Source organism: Dermacentor albipictus, chromosome 2 (genome assembly GCF_038994185.2).
Source record: "Dermacentor albipictus isolate Rhodes 1998 colony chromosome 2, USDA_Dalb.pri_finalv2, whole genome shotgun sequence".
NCBI lineage: Eukaryota > Metazoa > Arthropoda > Arachnida > Ixodida > Ixodidae > Dermacentor > Dermacentor albipictus.
The window spans coordinates 69,246,258-69,265,079 of NC_091822.1; the positions used below are offsets into that span (position 1 = coordinate 69,246,258).

Sequence of the window (18,822 nt, forward strand, 5' to 3'; positions counted from 1 at the left end):
CTTGTTGCTGCACACCTGATGTGCCTGCAGTCATCCTAAGCGTTGTCGTGAAAAAAATGGCGCTTGTGGCGACGTGGAGGCGTGGATATCAGCGCGAGAAATGCAAGTATTGCTTGTTTATGTGGAATCGACGTAGTATAGTTATTTTAAATAGTTGAATTGCTTACTAAGTGTTGCGAAATAAAGTGATAAAAAATTCAATTATACACCACACTGGAGGTGCCGGGGTTTGAACCCGGGACTTCTCACATGCGAAGCGAGCGCTCTACCACTGAGCTACACCCCCTTTTTTTCTTTATTGCCGACTTCGACGTTCTAAATCATGGTTTACAAAGGATAAAACGTGTGAGCCACACTTTGGTCAACACGGTACTAAAATCTTTTCAACATCGCTAATTCATCAAATACAGAGATCCATTGCGGTGGATCAGGCAGCGCTTTGAAACCATCTCTCACACACACGACACTCTCAATGAAATTTTCCCGAGTCGGTCGAACAACAATGTCTCAGTTTTGGAATTGCAGTCTAGTTTTCCACATTGCGTGGAGGCTCAGGACCATAATACGGTCATACGGGACATCCTCGGTGTTATCAATCGGTAAAAAGCGTATTCCATATGGGTCTATGGGTAAGTGTTTTTTCAATGTTCTCTGCAGAACATCCTAGTGAAAGATGGCGTCCCAGCAGTCTAGGAATGCATGTTCTATAGTTTCCGGTTTTTTGCATAATAAGCAGTCGGTGGTCCAGGGGATGAATACACCCTTTCCATGAAGCCAGGTCATAACGGGAAGTGTGTTTGTGTGTAATTTGAAGAAGAAAGATTTAGCTGACGGCCGTATTGGCATTTTTTTCAATCTCGTTAGGACATCTTGTCGTGGGCCTCCACGGTGTGGAAGACGGTACAAAGGTGCAGGGAACATCGTGTCCACGAGATCTCTGTATAGTTTTTTGTTTGTAACGGTTGACAGGTATTGCTGTGAAAAACGTGCATTAAACATCCTATATGTCCATACCACTTCACGCAGGTAACCAGTCACAGCTCCTGGCATGTTGTGAACAGTCGAAACAATGAATCCTGGTATTTGTCTCCACAGCCGTACCTGTATCACCGTTCGGAGAAACGGATCGTTTTGATCCCGTAAAAACACAAAACGTGACACGACTTGTCGCAGAAACAAATGAGCTAGACTAAGCCCACCTTTCTTGACAGGGAGGAACAAGTTCGTTCGACTCATCCGCTCCCAGGTAGACGCCCAAATAAATGTAGCGAAAACTCGGTGAATTTTTTGTACGCTTACCCTCACAGCACACAACACATTCATAACGTACCATATCTCAGATACTAAAAAGAGGTTGCAGACAGTGGCTCTAGAAAACATTGACAACTGCTTTCCTCTCCACCCGTCAGCCTTTTCCTTTGCTTTCGAAGCTTGATCGAGCCAGTACGATTCAGGTTCACGGTAACTTCCGAGAGGCACACCCAAGTACTGCGCTGGTAACGACGGCTACTTCAATCGATAAAGGGCCTCCGGCGTGTCTTTCCAACTACCATGCCAGAAGCCGTAACTCTTATCCCAGTTTATCTGGGCTCCAGTTGGGTCGCAGAACTTTTCAACGACAGTCGTGGCCTCCTTAATGCTCGCTTTGTTTGTGCAGAAAATCGCGATATCGTCGGCATATGCCAAGATTTTTACGCGTGCTGCCTGCAGCCGATAGCATGCTATGCGCTCGTTATTTCTGATCGCCAAACAGAGTGGTTCGAAATAAGCAGCAAATAGAAGGGGCGATAGTGGGCACCCTTGCCGCACAGACGAGCGCACGCGAAAGCTATCGGTGAGCTCCCCATTAACAATAATGTGCGTTGAGCATTCTCTGTACGCCATCATGACGCCTTCCGTTATGACGTTGCCAACATTCGCATGTTCCAGTATGCAGAACAAAGCCTTGTGCGAGACGAGGTCGAAAGCCTTTGCCAAATCGATCTGCATCATCGCGACGTGGTCGCCAATCGCGTCGCAACACTCATGCACACTTCGGGCCACGTGTACATTTGTTGTGATACTGCGGCCTTTAATGCCACAAGTCTGGTGCGGCCCTACCAATGTTTTAATTACACTTTGTAGTCGTTTGGCCAAAGCTTTCGTGAATATTTTATAGTCGACGTTGGCTAGAGTTATCGGGCGATATGACCCTGGCAACAAAAGTTTTTCTTCATCATCACTCTTCGGAATTAGCACGATATATGAGATTCTGAAAGACAAGGGCAATCTTTTTCGCTCAAACGCTTCACTTATAACTTCGTGAAGAACGTGGGCCAATGCAGACTTGAAGGTTTTATAGAAAGTGGCTCCCAAGCCATCGGGCCCAGGTGCTTTACCGATGGACAACTCATCTATTGCGCACTCTATCTCACTCAGGCTTATTAGTAGTTCCAGACGTGTCCTAACTCCTTCATCGAGCTTTGGAATCAATGAGAGAAATTCTTTTTCGTAGCTATCTTTAAGGTCCCGCGGGTGACCTATTATTGCTTTAAAGTGATCGGCGATCCCTTGTTTGATGTCATTTTTGTCGCGCGTAACCTGATTGCCTTTAGCTAGCTGGCAGATTTCCTTCCGACATGCGTACCTTTTCTCCTCTGATAAGGCTCGTTTCGTTGGAATTTCTCCCGCCCACAACTTCTCAGACCTTGATCTCACATGTGCGGCTTTATATTTTTCTGTATCTATCCTTTCTAGTTCAGTTTTCACTTTCTTTAATTCGTCAACATACACACCAGGCTCGAGATTTTCCATGCTGATAAAAAATTGCAGTTGCTGGCGAATATTTGTTTCTGCTTGTTTCTGCTTGTGTCTAATGACACTGCTTCTTTGAATGGCCAACATTTTGACTCTCTGTTTCAATTCTTCCCATTGAATGGCAAAGCTTACTGGCTTGGCTGAAGTCAGGTTTTCTAGTTCCTTCACTGCAGCATCGACAAAATCATCGTCATGTAACAACTGCGCATTCATTTTCCAAAGATCCCAGTTAAAGGTGTGTTTTCTTTGTCTTTTACCGAACGTGGCAATTACCAAACAGTGATCGCTGTATGCTACAGCTTGCACATCATGTTCACAACATAGGTGCACTAATTCGGCTGACACGTATAATCTAATCGAGCGTGGCTATCACGCTGGAAGTGGGTAAATCACGGGCGAGTACCGCTGGCAAAAACACTACCCACATCTTCCAGGTCATAATCATGCACCACTGCGTTTAGAAATTCAGCACTCTTATCACGAACGCGTGAACATTTTGCTCGGTCTGCAGTACAGCAAACACAGTTAAAATCTCCCAGCAGTATTACGACCTTGGAAAAGTTTACGTACGCTTCAAGACGCTCAAAGAAAGATTGACGATCCGTTTCAACATTCGGGGCATACATACAAATAGCACGATAATCCACATCACGAAAACAAAACTCAGCCACTAAGAGACGCCCAGTTTCACACGAAAACACTGATTGCACAGAAATGCCAAGAGGAGACGACTTAGCTGACATTGCCGCCTTCTTGCACTGAGCCCTCTTACATTTAACGTGGCTACACGTAGCGTTTCTTCAATATTAACCACCATGGCTACACGGTATAATGGTGCCCATCACAGTTACACAAGGATGAGTGCTCATAAAGGTGCGCCGGTAACCACGTCTAATGCCTCGAAAGGAGACGCAACTCGACCTTCCGGAAAGGACACTCAAGTGCAACTTGGGCCCCCCTTCCTGGCAAGGTTCTAAATAACTAGCGCTCAGGATGACGGCCATTGCACTCACCAACCCGCCTACCCCACTCGAACTTGACAGCACGGAATTACGGAAGCGGTTTACGCGCCTGCCGTGGATCGACCGCAAGGTTCGGCCGCAGTTTCAAGGTCGACCTCCTTATACCTGGCGCTTTGGGCGGTGGCTCGTCTCCGCCGCTGCCAACCTGTTTCGCCGTCCGGCTAACGGTCTGGTTGTGGGGCCGTTTCCCCGTCGTTTGGCTGGTTGGGCCGGTGAGGGTGTCCATGCCTTCAGGTTCGACGAGGCAGGAGGTCACCTCCGTCTCAGGTGGGATCTTCTCTTCAGCATTCGGCATGGCCGCGGTGCCCTCTGCAGTCGCTTGTTGGTGTCCTGTGGCAATAGCCAGAGCGACTTGTTTCTCCTCTTCTTCAAGACGTACCGCCGGCTTTGCCACGACGTCAGCTGCTTCACCCGGCGCGGACGACGTGTCTCCATGTCCGCCTCCTCCATTAGTAGGGCAGAGTTGTCCTCTTTGCCCACAGGTCCGGTCACGCTAGCGTACGTGCGCTCGCACTGACTGTCTTCATGACCGAAACGTCGGCACGCACCACACCGTGGAATACGGCACTCGCGACGAATGTCGCCCGTGCCGCGGCAGCGTAGGCAGAGAGGAGCCCTGCCCGGCACAACCACGAGAGCTAGTTCCCCGGCGACGCTCACCTGATGCGGAAGGTCGTCGAGCTTTACGCCCGGCTTCAACTTCAGCGTAACCAGTCTTGTTGTTGAGTTCTTATCAGCCACGCTGTGAATCCGCCAGCGCTCGCGAACGACGTCGGTGACCTTTCCATACGGCGCGAAGGCAAGACGTACGTCCTCGTCAGGAACGCTGGGCAGCAGCCAATGCACTTTCAGGCGTACGTCCTGGTTGGCGGGGTCGATGACGAGACACCGGCCCTTTCTGACCTGCAGCTCTCCAACGCTAACAATCTTTTTCACTGCGTCGCTGTCCTTGAAGGTCACGGCCCATACATGGCTCATACGGTAGGCCCCGAGAGCAGCCACTTCCGGCAGGAGCGACAACTGAGCGAGCGCATCGCGAAAATCTTCCACCTGGTATGGGCGGGCCCTGATATCACAGTGTAGAAAAACGGTATTCAAAACAAAACGCCCTGTTGGCAGACTAGGCAAAACAACTTGATACTCATCGTCCGAGGCAGAAATCCTGTTACCGCGGCCCATCTGGGCCGCTGAAGCCTCTCCTACGGAACCCATGATTTACACGTCCGTCACGCTCGGCGGCCGGAAGTGGAATCCCTGAGCTACACCCCGGAACAATAAATGGAGTCTTGTGTGGACGATTTATTGTTCTTCACATCCTGCAGCCACTAGAAAGCGGAAAAATCTTCCTTTCGGTCAGGCTTCTTGCTACACACCTGATGTACCTGCAGTCATCCTGAGCGTTGTCGTCAAAGAAATGGCGCTTGTGGCGACGTGGAGGCGTGGATGCCAGCGCGAGAAATGCAAGTATTTATTGTTTATGTGGAATCGACGTAGTATCGTTCTTTTAAATAGTTGAATTGCTTACCAAGTGTTGCGAAATAAAGTGATAAAAAATTCAATTATATACCACACTGGAGGTGCCGGGGTTTGAACCCGGGACTTCTCACATGCAAAGCGAGCGCTCTACCACTGAGCTACACCCCCGGAACAATAAACGGAGTCTTGTGTGGACCATTTATTGTTCTTCACATCCAGCAGCCACTAGAAATTGAAAAAAGCTTCCTTTCGATCAGGCTTGTTGCTGCACACCTGATGTACCTGCAGTCATCCTAAGCATTGTCGTGAAAAAAACGGCGCTTGTGGCGACGTGGATGCCAGCGCGAGAAATGCATGTATTGCTTGTTTATGTGGAATCGACGTAGTGTCGTTATTTTAAATAGTTGAATTGCTTACTAAGTGTTGCGAAATAAAGTGATAAAAAATTCAATTATATACCACACTGGAGGTGCCGGGGTTTGAACCCAGGACTTCTCACATGCAAAGCGAGCGCTCTACCACTGAGCTACACCCCCGGAACAATAAACGGAGTCTTGTGTGGACCATTTATTGTTCTTCACATCCAGCAGCCACTAGAAAGTGGAAAAAGCTTCCTTTCGATCAGGCTTGTTGCTGCACACCGGATGTGCCTGCAGTCATCCTAAGCATTGTCGTGAAAAAAACGGCGCTTGTGGCGACGTGGATGCCAGCGCGAGAAATGCATGTATTGCTTGTTTATGTGGAATCGACGTAGTATCGTTATTTTAAATAGTTGAATTGCTTACTAAGTGTTGCGAAATAAAGTGATAAAAAATTCACTTATACACCACACGAGGTGCCGGGGTTTGAACCCGGGACTTCCCACATGCGAAGCGAGCGCTCTACCACTGAGTTACACCCTTTTTTTTATTTAATGCCGGTCTTTGACATAACACAGAAAATACAAATATTACATCTCAGAAATGCAAAACAGCGAAAAAAAATTACTGTAATGCCATCCGTCCGTATAGGATCGGCCTTGTCAAATTAAAATTCCTTCATGGCTTTGAGAGCTTCTAGCGTCGACAGCCAATCCGGTGCACATTCTTGCATTTTCTATACGTCAACAAACCGCGACATACATTCTCTGAAATATATGTGAACCGACCGTGCGTCGGGATCGCAGTGGTACCCAGCCATTCGAGACCGCCATATACAGTGGAGAGCATTCAACATAATGAAGTCATATGGGACGCCGTCTTCATCCTTAATATGCAGATACCTGATCCCTTGGGGGTTTACAGGCAATTCTTTCTTCAGGGTTCGCTGCAAGACATCCCAAAAGAACACAGCAGCCCAGCAGTGCAAGAATACGTGATCTATGGTTTCGGGCTTCTTGCAGATCAAGCAGTGAGGACCCCAAGGTACGAGACAGCCTCGTTCTTCCATAAACGTCTTCACGGACAGGGTTCCGGTGTGGAGCTTAAAAAAAAGGATTTTACCCCTGGTGGCACCTGCATGCGTTTCACCCGTTTAAGAACGTCCTGTCCTTGACCTCCACTGTATATGGCTCTGTATAGCGGCAATGGGAATACAATATCACACACATCTTTATACAGCGTTTTCCTGTTCACTTGACATAGGTAATCATTTGAAAACCGAACAGTAAGGAAACGGACACTGTCGGCAACTTCCTTAAGATAGCCACGAAGTGTTCCATTCATACTTGCCGTTGTGGCAACATGTGTCGGCAATGTGTTGCTTAATCTGAGCGGACATATCGTGCGAAGAAAAGGGTCACGCACATCGCGGAAACAGAAAAATCGGTTGACCAGTTGTCGAACAAAAAGATGGGCTAATCCCACACCTCCGTCTTTCACTCTTCTAAACAAATTTGTTCGGCTGCACCTTTCCCATGTTGAACCCCATATGAAAACCGCAAACACTCTGTGCAGCCTTTGCACGTTTAGTCTAGAACAATACAACGCTTGCATAACATAATACAACTTGGCAATTAAAAAGATGTTACACACTGTCGCTCTTGCGAAAACAGACAGGTTAGTACCTTTCCATTTCTCTGCTTTTTCTTTCATGTCACTTGTTTGGTTCCTCCAATATTCATCACTGCTATTATAACTGTCTAAGGGAACACCGAGATACCTCATCGGAGTTTTCACCCAGCTCACACTCGCGAAATAGTCCGGTGCGGAAAGCCAGTCCCCGTGCCACAGCCCGAGGGATTGGCTCCAATTTACTCTGCTACCCGTGACTTCACAGAAATGATTTACTACAGATATTGCTTCGGTTACACTTGGTTTATCTGTGCAACACACTGCAATGTCGTCTGCATACGCCAGTAGCTTCACTTCTGTCGCTGCCAATCTAAAACCACGTATTTTGTCATTTTCGTTTATTGCCACACACATGGCCTCTATATAAATAGCAAACAGAAGTGGACTGAGGGGAAAGCCTTGGCGCACTGAACGCATAATGTTAATGGGGGCCCCCAGTGACAAATTAACAAATAATCTGGTTGTGCAATTCTTGTACGCCAAGGCCACACCCTCAGTGATGATGGAACCGACATTAACGTGATCCAAGATGGCAAACAAAATAACATGCGCGACACAATCGAAAGCTTTCTCGAGATCGAGCTGAAGAACTGCAACGCCACCTCCGGTGACGTCACAGCACTCGAGAACACTTCGCATCTTATGAATGTTAGAAAAAATAGTTCGCCCTCTGATGCCACAGGTTTGGTGGTCTCCGACTATTTCTTTGATGACGCCTTGGAGTCTGGTAGCTAAAATCTTCATAAATAGCTTGTAATCAACATTTGTTAGGGGTATTGGCCTATAGAATGACACTAATTTTAGTTTATCTATTTCATCACTCTTGGGTATTAGTATGGTGTGCGCTTTTCCAAAGGAAGGGAGCAAACATTTCTGCTGATACGCGCCATTGAATACATCTGCCAACAATGGAGCCAATTCTCTCTTAAATGCCTTACACCACCCAGCGCAGAGACCATCAGGTCCAGGCGACTTTCCCGGGTTCAAATCGTCGATTGCCTTTTCGACTTCCCACTCATGTATTTTGGCTTCTAATCCTTCTTTGAAATCATCACTTATTCGCGGCATGCGAGTAAGAAAATGCGCTTTAAAACCATCTACATTCGCTTCCTGATATGCAAAGAGCGACTGGTAATACTCGGAAAAGGCACTCCCAATGCTCTCATTGTCTTCAACGACAGTCCCGTTCATTAGAATTTCATCGATGTGGTTTCGCCGTCCGTGCGCCTTCTCAAGACCCAGCGCCCTTTTAGTGGGCGTCTCCCCTGCCGCTAGTGCATGTGCACGCGCACGCACGATGGCGCCTTGATAACGCTCTTTGTCGAACCGTTCAAGTTTTTCCTTGATGTTTCGCACGTCGTCTTTATATGTACCAGGCTCTCTACACTCAAGCGTTATCAGCTGCTCAAGCAGTCTTCTTAAGCCCTTTTCTTTCGTTTCCTTCTCGAATTTTATGCAACTCGATCTTTCTATGGCTTTAATTTTAACCTTCTGTTTAAAACATTCCCACTTCTCTGTTATTGTTTCTGTTGCATCATCGAATACTTCGTTAACCGCATCCATTACTGCTTTTACAAAGCACTGATCACTTAGTAACAAGTCATTCATTTTCCACAGATCCCAATTAAAAGCATGTTTCGTTTTCACTATACCTATATGACATTTAACGAGGCAGTGGTCCGAAAACGACACGGGCACTACACAATAACTGTGGCACATTGGAATCGTGTCCAACGATATGTACATTCGATCCAGTCTTGCATGACTACTGCCTTGAAAACGAGTAAAAGAAACTTCACGTCCCCCTTCCAGACAATCGAAAACATCGTCAAGTTCATTTTCACCTATTAGTTTTGATAATACGCTGCAACTGTTATCCCGCACACCGGCATTATTCACTCGGTCTCTGGCATTCAACACACAGTTAAAATCCCCTAATAGAATAATGCGCTTATCACAATGGACATGATTAGAAAGGTTAGAAAAAAACAAGACACGCTCCTCCACTGAATTCGGAGCGTGCACGCATATGACGCGGAATTCAACATTACCTATCAAAACATTGCAGAAAACAATCCTTCCAGATTCGCAGGAAAATACACTTTGAATCTGCAGTCCAGGTAGCTTCTTGACGAACAGAATGCAACCACCGGTGTTGCCTACCGAATGGCTAACCACCGCAAAATATCTGTGCGTGAATCGTCGCACCATGCTCCCGGTCTGCTCCTCTCCATCAACCTTAGTCTCTTGGACGGCTAGTACGTCTAGGTTGTGGTCAGTGATCAACCGCAGGACCTGATTTTGCCTACGACTAGCCGCCAGCCCTCGCACGTTCAATGTTGCAATAATAAGGGACGGTATCTCAGCCATCTTAAGCTAGCGAGAAAAGCAGGCCCGGAGCATGGTGCTTACCGTTCACGACTAGCCCTCGGCTAGCCGCCTCCGGGACCTCCCGGCTTGTTCGTGTCGTTAGGCGAGACCGTTTTGCTCAAAGGCTTCCTTTCAGGTGGTACATTAGGCTTTGGCTTGTAGCCCATCCATCTTCCTTGTGGCGTCTTCGTCGGCGGCCCCTCGCTGGTGCTGGTGGCACCACCGTCCCTGTCCTTGGTATCGTCGTGGGGGCGTTTGACTGGGGCACCAGGAGTCCCAGTCCGCTCATCGTCGTTGACTTCCTTGGCCTGCAGCATTGCCGTCGTGTCGTTGTCGGGTGTGTCTTCGTTAACGCCCCCCGTAGCAAGGCTCACTGCTGGCAGGACCTGCACCGGTTTGTCCGTATTCTCGTCAGCCTCAGCCACCATGCCTTCAGCACCGGCGGTAGATGACCCTCTGAGTGTCCCTGTCGAAACCGAGTCTCCGGTTCCTTTGGCGGCGTCTTCCGTCTCGACCACGTCCATGACGTGTTCAGCCGCAACGTCCCTCGCTGCTGGTCCTGTCACGGCGGCGTAGGATTTGACGCAGTCAGCGTCAACATGCCCGAAACGTTTGCACCTGGAACAGCGCGGTACGTTGCACTCTCGGCGGACGTGCCCCGTGCCATGGCAGCGCAGGCACTGCATGGGTCGACCGGGCACGACCACCAAGGCCAACTCTCCGCCGACGCGGACCTGATGAGGAAGGTCCTCAACTTTGACGCCGTTCTTTAGCTTGAGGAGCACCGTCCGGGTGGTTGACGTCTTGTTTCCCATGCCTTCGACTCGCCACCGCTCCCGGCTCACCTCCTCCACCTTGCCGAAAGCCGCGAAAGCAGTCCGGACGTCCTCGTCGGCAACGCCGTACAGCAGCCAGTGAAGCCTAAGCTTCACCTGCTGGTCCTGCGGGTCAACGATGACGCACCGTCGTCCCTTCACTTGTAGGTCCTTTAGGGAAACTAGTCTTTTCGTCGCAGTCGCATCATTCAGGGTCACCGCCCAGACATGGTTTATCTGGTACGCCCCTATGCATACCACGTCCGGTAAGAGGCCCGTTGGCAGTAGAGCGTCCCTGAAATCTTCGACCTTGTATGGTCTCGCACGCACATCACCGTGCAAAAACACGGTGTTAATCGCAACTCGTCCTTTAGGCAGCTGAGGCAAAATGAACGGATATTCCTTATCATCTTCCGTAATCCTGTTTCCGCGATCAAAAGTGGCCGCTGTCGCTGCCCCGAAGAGGCCATGGCCCTACGATCCGAACAGCTCGGTTGCCGGATGCAGAAATGACCACTGAGCTACACCCCCGGATTAATAAACGGAGCCACGTGTGGACGCTTTATTGGTCTTCATAGCCAGCAGACAAAACCGGGAAAAGCTTCTTTTCGATCAGGCTTGTTGCTACACACCTGATGTGCCTGCAGTCATCCTAAGCAACATCCTAAGCGCCATCGTTAAAGAAACGCCGCTCATTGAGATGTGGAGGCGTGGAAGCTGTCGGGAGAAAAGCATTACTTGTTTATGTGGAGTTTACGTAGTATCTTTTTTCGAAACAATTGAAGTGCTTACTACGTGTTGCGAGATAAAGTGATAAAAATATGAATTATACATCACACTGGAGGTGCCGGGGTTTGAACCCGGGACTTCTCACATGCGAAGCGAGCGCTCTACCACTGTGCTACACCCCCGGATTAATAAACGGAGCCACGTGTGGACGATTTATTGTTCTTCATAGCCAGCAGACAAAAGTGGAAAAAGCTTCCTTTCGATCAGGCATGTTGCTAAACACCTGATGTGCCTGCAGTCATCCTAAGCGTCATCGTTAAAGAAACGCCGCTCATTGAGACGTGGAGGCGTGAAAGCCGGCGGGAGAAATGCATTACTTGTTTATGTGGAGTTGACGTGGTATCGTTTTTTGAAACAATTGAATTTCTTACTACGTGTTGCGAAATAAAGTGATAAAAATAATAATTATACATCACACTGGAGGTGCCGGGGTTTGAACCCGGGACTTCTCTCTTGCAAAGCGAGCGCTCTACCACTGAGCTACACCCCCTTTTTTTTCTTTATTGCCATTCTTTGACAACTGAAACAGACATACAGATGGCGTAAGGATGTTATGTACAGTGCTGTGGTGATATAACCGCCTCCCGTCATTTGGCAGGCGTGCATTGTTAGAACCGCTTTAGACAGACGAGTTCATCTAACAAGGTAGCCCATTCAGGCTTATCTAGTCGTGCATCACAAGCCTCGCGCAAGAACAAAATACTTTCAGTAAAGTGCTCTCTAGCTGGGCGAATAACCAGTCTTTCATGCCTGACGTCCATGCGTGTTTTCCACAGGCTGTGTAGAATCAACGCCATAAGCATATCATAAGGAACACCACCTTCACTGGCAATTGGAAGGAAACGGATGCCGTACGGTGTGATAGGCAACTCCTTTTTTAGTGTACGTTGCAGAATGTCCCACAAGAAAAGTGCTTCCGAGCAGTCCAAAAATATGTGTTCGATCGTCTCTGGTTTTCTACACCTGCTGCAGTTGATCGACCATGCGACAAAGAGGCCTTTTTCTTGTAGCCAAGGTTTGACGGGAAGAGTTCCAGCATGCAATTGGAAGAAAAAAGTTTTAACTCCAGATCGCACTGGCATCCGTGTCAGTCGCTTCAATACATCTGCCCCTGTACTCGGTGAATACATAGATCGGTACAAAGGAACAGGCATACAAACGTCAACTAGGTCCTTATACAATTTTGTTCTTCCAACAATAGCAAGATAATCAAATGAAAAGCGAGCATGCAAGAATTCTACGGACCAAGCTACCTCCCGTAAAAATCTGCGGAGACTTGCGCCATTTGCCGTTCTTGAGGTTACGATAAATTGAGGTAACGCATTTCGTAAACGTAGTTGGTACACTGTTCGCAAGAAGGGATCCTTCTTATCTCGCAAAAAAAAGAAATCTTGAGACAACTTGCCTCAAAAACAAATGCGCCAAACCAAGGCCTCCTGACTTCACGGACCGAAATAATTTAGTGCGGCTCGTTCTCTCCCATGTGGATCCCCATATAAAAACAGCGCATGCTCTGTGTATCTTTTGGATGGTCATTCTTGACATGCACAGTGCTTGCAGTACATACCATATTTTTGCAAAAAGGAAAACATTGCATATGGTTGATCGCGCGAAAATCGATAAATTTCTACCTCCGAACTTTGTAGTTTAAACTTTAACTTGCTCTAGTTCTTCTTGCCAATAGTCTTTTGTATCATGATAATGTTGCAGAGGTACCCCAAGGTACCGCGCAGGGGTCGTGGTCCACTGCATATCTTCAAAAAATTCTATTTTATCATTCTAATTACCATGTCAGATGCCCAATGACTTACTCCAGTTTATCGCACTTCCAGTGACCTTGCAGAATCTGTTCGCCACTTCTACTGCATTAGAGATGCTTTGCTTGTCTCGATTGAATATGGCGATATCGTCTGCATACGCCAAGATTTTAACTTCTCTGGAGTCCGTTGCAAATCCCCTTATGTTATTACTACTAATAACCTTTAAGCAGAATGGTGCAACGTACAATGCAAAAAGTAGAGACGATAATGCGCATCCTTGGCGGAGTGCTGACTTAACTTCTATCATAGCCGTAGGCTGTTTGTTAACTATTAGTTTCGTAGATACGCCAGCGTAGCACATTTTAACACCTTGCAAAAGAACAGAACCTATCTTGGCATGTTTTAAAACAAGAAAAAGGATTTCCTGTGACACTCTATCAAAAGCTTTTTCAAGATCAAGTTGCAACAGTGCACCCTTTTCTGAGAAGGCATCGCAACTTTCCAATATTGTTCTCGCTACATGTATATTGGTGACAATGGATCGTCCTCTTATGCCACATGTCTGGTGCGACCCTACTAATTGCTGTATCACATTTTGGAGTCTCCGTGCAAGAACCTTCGTGTATATTTTATAATCTGTGTTTGTGAGACATATCGGGCGGTACGCCCCTGTCGACAGTAGTACATGAGGGTCCTCGGACTTCGGTATCAACACCGTGTGACTGACGAAAAGAAGGGGGCAGCACGCAGTTCTCATACGCTTCCGCAATTACATTGTAAAGGGCAGTGGCTATGTCTTGTTTAAAAGCTTGGTAGAAAGCAGCGCTGAGACCGTCTGGCCCTGGCGTTTTTCCGGAACTTAGTGCGTCGATCGCCCATTTTATTTCTTCTAAAGTAATCGGTTCTTCGAGCCTTTCCGTTACTTCCCTTTCAAGACTTGGCAATAGCGACAGGAATTCAGTATCGAATCCTTCATCGCGAATGCGTTCTTGCCCTAGTAGATCGCAGTAATTCTCATAAAAGGCCTGTCTTATTGTTTCGTTATCTCGTACAACCTCACTGCCGTATGTTACGGCTGTTATCTCGTTCCGCGAGGCATAAGCTCGTTCGTCCCCGAGTGAGCGCTTTGTCGGCTGTTCGCCGCACAATAACTTTTCTGCGCGTGCGCGTACGACCGCCCCTTTGTATCTTTCAGCTTCGACTAGTTCTAACTGGGATTTAATTTCTTTTATTTCCTTCATATACTTTCCGGGACTGACATTCTCAACACTTAAATAAAAATTTAAATTATTTTGCATTTCTAATTCTTTTTTCTTTTCCTCTCGGCGCAAGGCACCAGACCTCTCTATGGCTAACATTTTAACGTCTTGTTTGAAATTCTCCCACGCTTCTGCATAACTTTTGTGTTCTGTCTCGAACCATCCGTGAAGGCTTTCATTAACACCCCTCAAAAATAATTCATCTTCTAAGAGCTTAAAGTTAAATTTCCACAACTCCCAGTTAAAACCGGTCGGCTTTTTCGGACCAACGACAAAGTTGACTAAGCTGTGATCGGTGAAGGAAACATGATTTACTTCATATAGAAAACACAATGGTATTAGATCCGCTGTAACGTAGGCGCGATCCAACCTGGCATGACTATTTCGCTGATAGTGAGTGAATGGTGGCGTCCCTGCATTGGACATCACATCCCCAACATCCTCTAAATTGTATTTTTCTATCGCTGCGTTCAAAAACTTTGCACTTGCATCATGAATAGGTGGGCTTTCAACTCTGTCTTTTACATTACAGACGCAATTGAGATCACTCATCATCACAACAATTCGGTCACACTGCAAATGGTTTTCAACACTTTCAAAGAAATTCTTTCGGTCGTTCACCTTGTTAGGCGCATACAAGCAAATGACGCGCCACTTAATGTCACAGAAACATAAATCACAAACAATAAGCCGGCCACTATCATCTGTGAACACGTTTTCTACTGAGAGGCCTATAGCGCTTCTCAGAAAAAGCGCACAACCACCTGAAGTACCACATGCGTACGAAACACACACGTAAAAACGTGACCTAAATGAATGCAACATTTGATCCGTCCCTTCTTCACTAATGACTTTTGTTTCTTGTACACCGATTACGTCAAGATTCTTTTTCATGAGCAGGCGACAAAGCTGATATTGCTTGCGCCTTCCTGCAAAGCCTCGAACATTAATTGTACCAAATCGTAAGGCTGTGTCTAGAAGTATTTTCATGGTAATGTGAGGAGGCGCGTGAGACTAAAGTCCTTCTTAAACAGACTACTGACACTGACTTCGTTCGAATGCAACGACAGTCTTTATATCTTCCCCTCCCCCACCTCAGTACTCACACATACTGCGAACACTTGCTGGGGGCTCACGTCGGTCCCGACGCTGGCCCTTTCCTGCCAGTTGGGATATTAGGCGTCGGCTTGAAGCTCGACCGACGGCCACTCGGTGGTTTCGCAAGTGGTTCCTCGTGGCTTGAACCACTTGATCCTTCACCCCTTTTCTCGTTAGCTTCGAGTGGACGTTTTACCGGGCCCACTCCCGGGGCTCCGTCGTGTCCATGAGACTCGGAGAGTGTCCGGGCGATTCCGCAGGCTCGTTCCTTGTCTTGTTCTTGTCATTTTCTGCGTGGTGCTCTTTTTCTTTAGCTCGAGCAGGCTTCTCCTCTAATTCTTTGGTGTCCGCTTTCTTCGGTGGTTCACGGGTGTCTTCCTTTGGGTCAGGACGTTGCACCACGCCACCTTTTCCAGCCGTCTCTTCAGCATCGAATGCTTCCATTGTGTGCTCCTGGATGACTTCATCACTTTTGGATGGTCCCGCCACATTCGCGTACGTTCGCACGCACGAGCTTTCGTCGTGCCCGAAGCGCCGACACAAAGCACAGCGTGGTACGCGACACTCTCGCCTGATATGACCTGTGCGGTTACACCTCAGGCAGAGCGGGGCACGCCCAGGCGCAACCAGCAGTGTCATGATGCCGGCGACCCGAAGTTGATGCGGGAGGTCGTCTATAATAATTCCTGGTTTCAGCTTCATCGATACGATGCGGGTTGACGAACCTTTATCGGTGATGCCTTGCACGCGCCAGCGTTCCTTGAAGACCTCCGTAACTTTCTCAAAAGGCGTGAGAGCGGTGCGGACGTCCTCATCTTGCACGTTGTGAAGGAGCCAGTAGAGCTTAAGCCGCACATCCTGGCTGGCTGGGTTAACCACCAGGCAGCGACGCTCCTTAACCCTAATGTCTCCGAGGGCCAGCATTTTCTTCATAGCATCTGGGCTTCTGAAAGTAACCGTCCACACGTGGTTCATCTGGAAAGCCCCCAAGGCGTCAACCTCGGGAAGCAGACCCAGACGCACCAGCGTGTCTCGAAAATCTTCGACTCGGTAGGGCCTTGCCTATACGTCTCCGTTTACCCGCCGCGGTTGCTCAGTGGCTATGGTGTTAGGCTGCTGAGCACGAGGTCGCGGGATCGAATCCCGGCCACGGCGGCCGCATTTCGATGGGGGCGAAATGCGAAAACACCCGTGTACTTAGATTTAGGTGCACGTTAAAGAACCCCAGGTGGTCAAAATTTCCGGAGTCCCCCACTACGGCGTGCCTCATAATCAGAAAGTGGTTTTGGCACGTAAAACCCCATATATTATTATTATTATACGTCTCCGTGAAGAAAAAGCGTGTTGGCCACGCATGGTCCTGTAGGCAGAGGCGGCAAAATAACTTGGTAGTCCTGGCTATCCATAGCAGCATTCCTGTTACCGCGGCTCGTCTGAGCCGCAAACACCGCCCCAACGGACCAAGGCATTCTGCGACCGCACCGAACGGTAGCCGGAAGTAGAATGACTGAGCTACACCTCCGGATTAATAAACGGAGACACGTGTGGACGATTTATTGTTCTTCATAGCCAGCAGACAAAAGTGGAAAAAGCTTCCTTTTGATCAGGTTTGTTGCTACACAACTGATGTGCCTGCAGTCATCCTAAGCGTCATCGTTAAAGAAACGCCGCTCACTGAGGCGTGGAAGCCGGCGGGAGAAAGGCATTACTTCTTTATGTGGAGTTGACGTAGTATCGTTTTTTAAAACAATTGAAGTGCTTACTACGTGTTGCGAAATAAAGTGATAAAAATATGAATTATACATCACACTGGAGGTGCCGGGGTTTGAACCCGGGACTTCTCACATGCGAAGCGAGCGCTCTACCACTGAGCTACACCCCCGGATTAATAAACGGAGCCACGTGTGGCCGATTTATTGTTCTTCATAGCGAGCAGACAAAAATGGAAAAAGCTTCCTTTCGATCAGGTTTGTTGCTACACACCTGATGTGCCTGCAGTCATCCTAAGCGTCATCGTTAAAGAAACGCCGCTCACTGAGGCGTGGAAGCCGGCGGGAGAAAGGCATTACTTGTTTATGTGGAGTTGACGTAGTATCGTTTTTTAAAACAATTGAAGTGCTTACTACGTGTTGCGAAATAACGTGATAAAAATATGAATTATACATCACACTGGAGGTGCCTGGGTTTGAACCCGGGACTTCTCACATGCGAAGCGAGCGCTCTACTACTGAGCTACATCCCCGGATTAATAAACGGAGCCACGTGTGGACGATTTATTGTTCTTCATAGCGAGCAGACAAAAGTGGAAAAAGCTTCCTTTCGATCAGGTTTGTTGCTACCCACCTGATGTGCCTGCAGTCATACTAAGCGTCATCGTTAAAGAAACGCCGCTCACTGAGGCGTGGAAGCCGGCGGGAGAAATGCATTGCTTGTTTATGTGGAGTTGACGTAGTATCTTATTTTGAAACAATTGAATTGCTTACTACGTGTTGCGAAATAAAGTGATAAAAATAATAATTATACATCGCACTGGAGGTGCCACGGTTTGAACCCGGGACTGCTCACATGCCAAGCGAGCGCTCTACCACTGAACTACACCCCCGCTTTTTTTTTCTTTATTGCCTGTTTTCTTTTACAGGTGGAGGAAACAGAGAAACATGAATGATAAAAGGAAACACTTGGACCAAGTCTTGATCCAGTGTGCTCACATTAAAATTTCTTCAACTTACACAATTCGTCCAAGAGAGGTAGCCAGTCAGAAGGCTCTGGTTGCGCTTTATACAGTTCACGTATATAATCCACGTTTACAATGAAATTTTCCCTGACAGGACGTGCGTGAAGGTCGGCATTGCGGACCGCCATTCTAGTCTGCCAGATGCTGTGAAGTGCTATCAGCATGAACATGTCGTACGGGATGCCGTCTTCATTGTCCACACTCAGAAAACGAATGCCATAACTCGTGATGGGTAGGTCCTTTTTTCAATGTGCGCTGCAGAATGTCCCAATGGAATACGGCGTGCCAGCAGTAAAGAAATACGTGTTCTACCGTTTCGGGCGTCTTACAAAGTAGACAGTTTGTCGTCCATAGAACGTAGAGTCCCTTATCAGCTAACCATTGCTTTACTGGGAGCGTCCCAGAATGAAGTTTAAATAAAAATGTTTTTGTTCCCGGTTTTACGTTCATCTTTTTAACCCTTCTTAGCACGTCCTGTCCGGGTACGACATTGAATAAGGTTCTGTACCGCGGTGTTGGCAACAAACAGTCGACAAGGTCTTTGTAAAGTGTTTTCCGTTTTACAGAGGAGAAATACTCTAGTGAAAAGCGCACTTTCAGAAATTGAAAAGACTGCACTACTTGACGCAAGAATCCAGTCATTGAATGGTAC

At 47.7% G+C, this 18,822-nt stretch overlaps 6 non-coding genes across 6 annotated transcripts; all 6 read right to left on the minus strand.

The window, feature by feature from the left end:
* Positions 1–214: 214 nt before the first annotated feature.
* On the minus strand, positions 215–286 carry TRNAA-CGC (transfer RNA alanine (anticodon CGC)). The gene has a single exon. It is a non-coding gene; the product is annotated as a tRNA-Ala (tRNA).
* A 5,104-nt stretch (positions 287–5,390) lies between these two features.
* TRNAA-UGC (transfer RNA alanine (anticodon UGC)) lies at positions 5,391–5,462 on the minus strand. Its single transcript has one exon. It is a non-coding gene; the product is annotated as a tRNA-Ala (tRNA).
* Positions 5,463–5,758: 296 nt separating this feature from the next.
* Positions 5,759–5,830, minus strand: TRNAA-UGC (transfer RNA alanine (anticodon UGC)). Its single transcript has one exon. It is a non-coding gene; the product is annotated as a tRNA-Ala (tRNA).
* A 5,539-nt stretch (positions 5,831–11,369) lies between these two features.
* TRNAA-CGC (transfer RNA alanine (anticodon CGC)) lies at positions 11,370–11,441 on the minus strand. The gene has a single exon. It is a non-coding gene; the product is annotated as a tRNA-Ala (tRNA).
* Positions 11,442–11,737: 296 nt separating this feature from the next.
* On the minus strand, positions 11,738–11,809 carry TRNAA-UGC (transfer RNA alanine (anticodon UGC)). The gene has a single exon. It is a non-coding gene; the product is annotated as a tRNA-Ala (tRNA).
* A 5,437-nt stretch (positions 11,810–17,246) lies between these two features.
* TRNAA-CGC (transfer RNA alanine (anticodon CGC)) lies at positions 17,247–17,318 on the minus strand. The gene has a single exon. It is a non-coding gene; the product is annotated as a tRNA-Ala (tRNA).
* Positions 17,319–18,822: the final 1,504 nt, after the last annotated feature.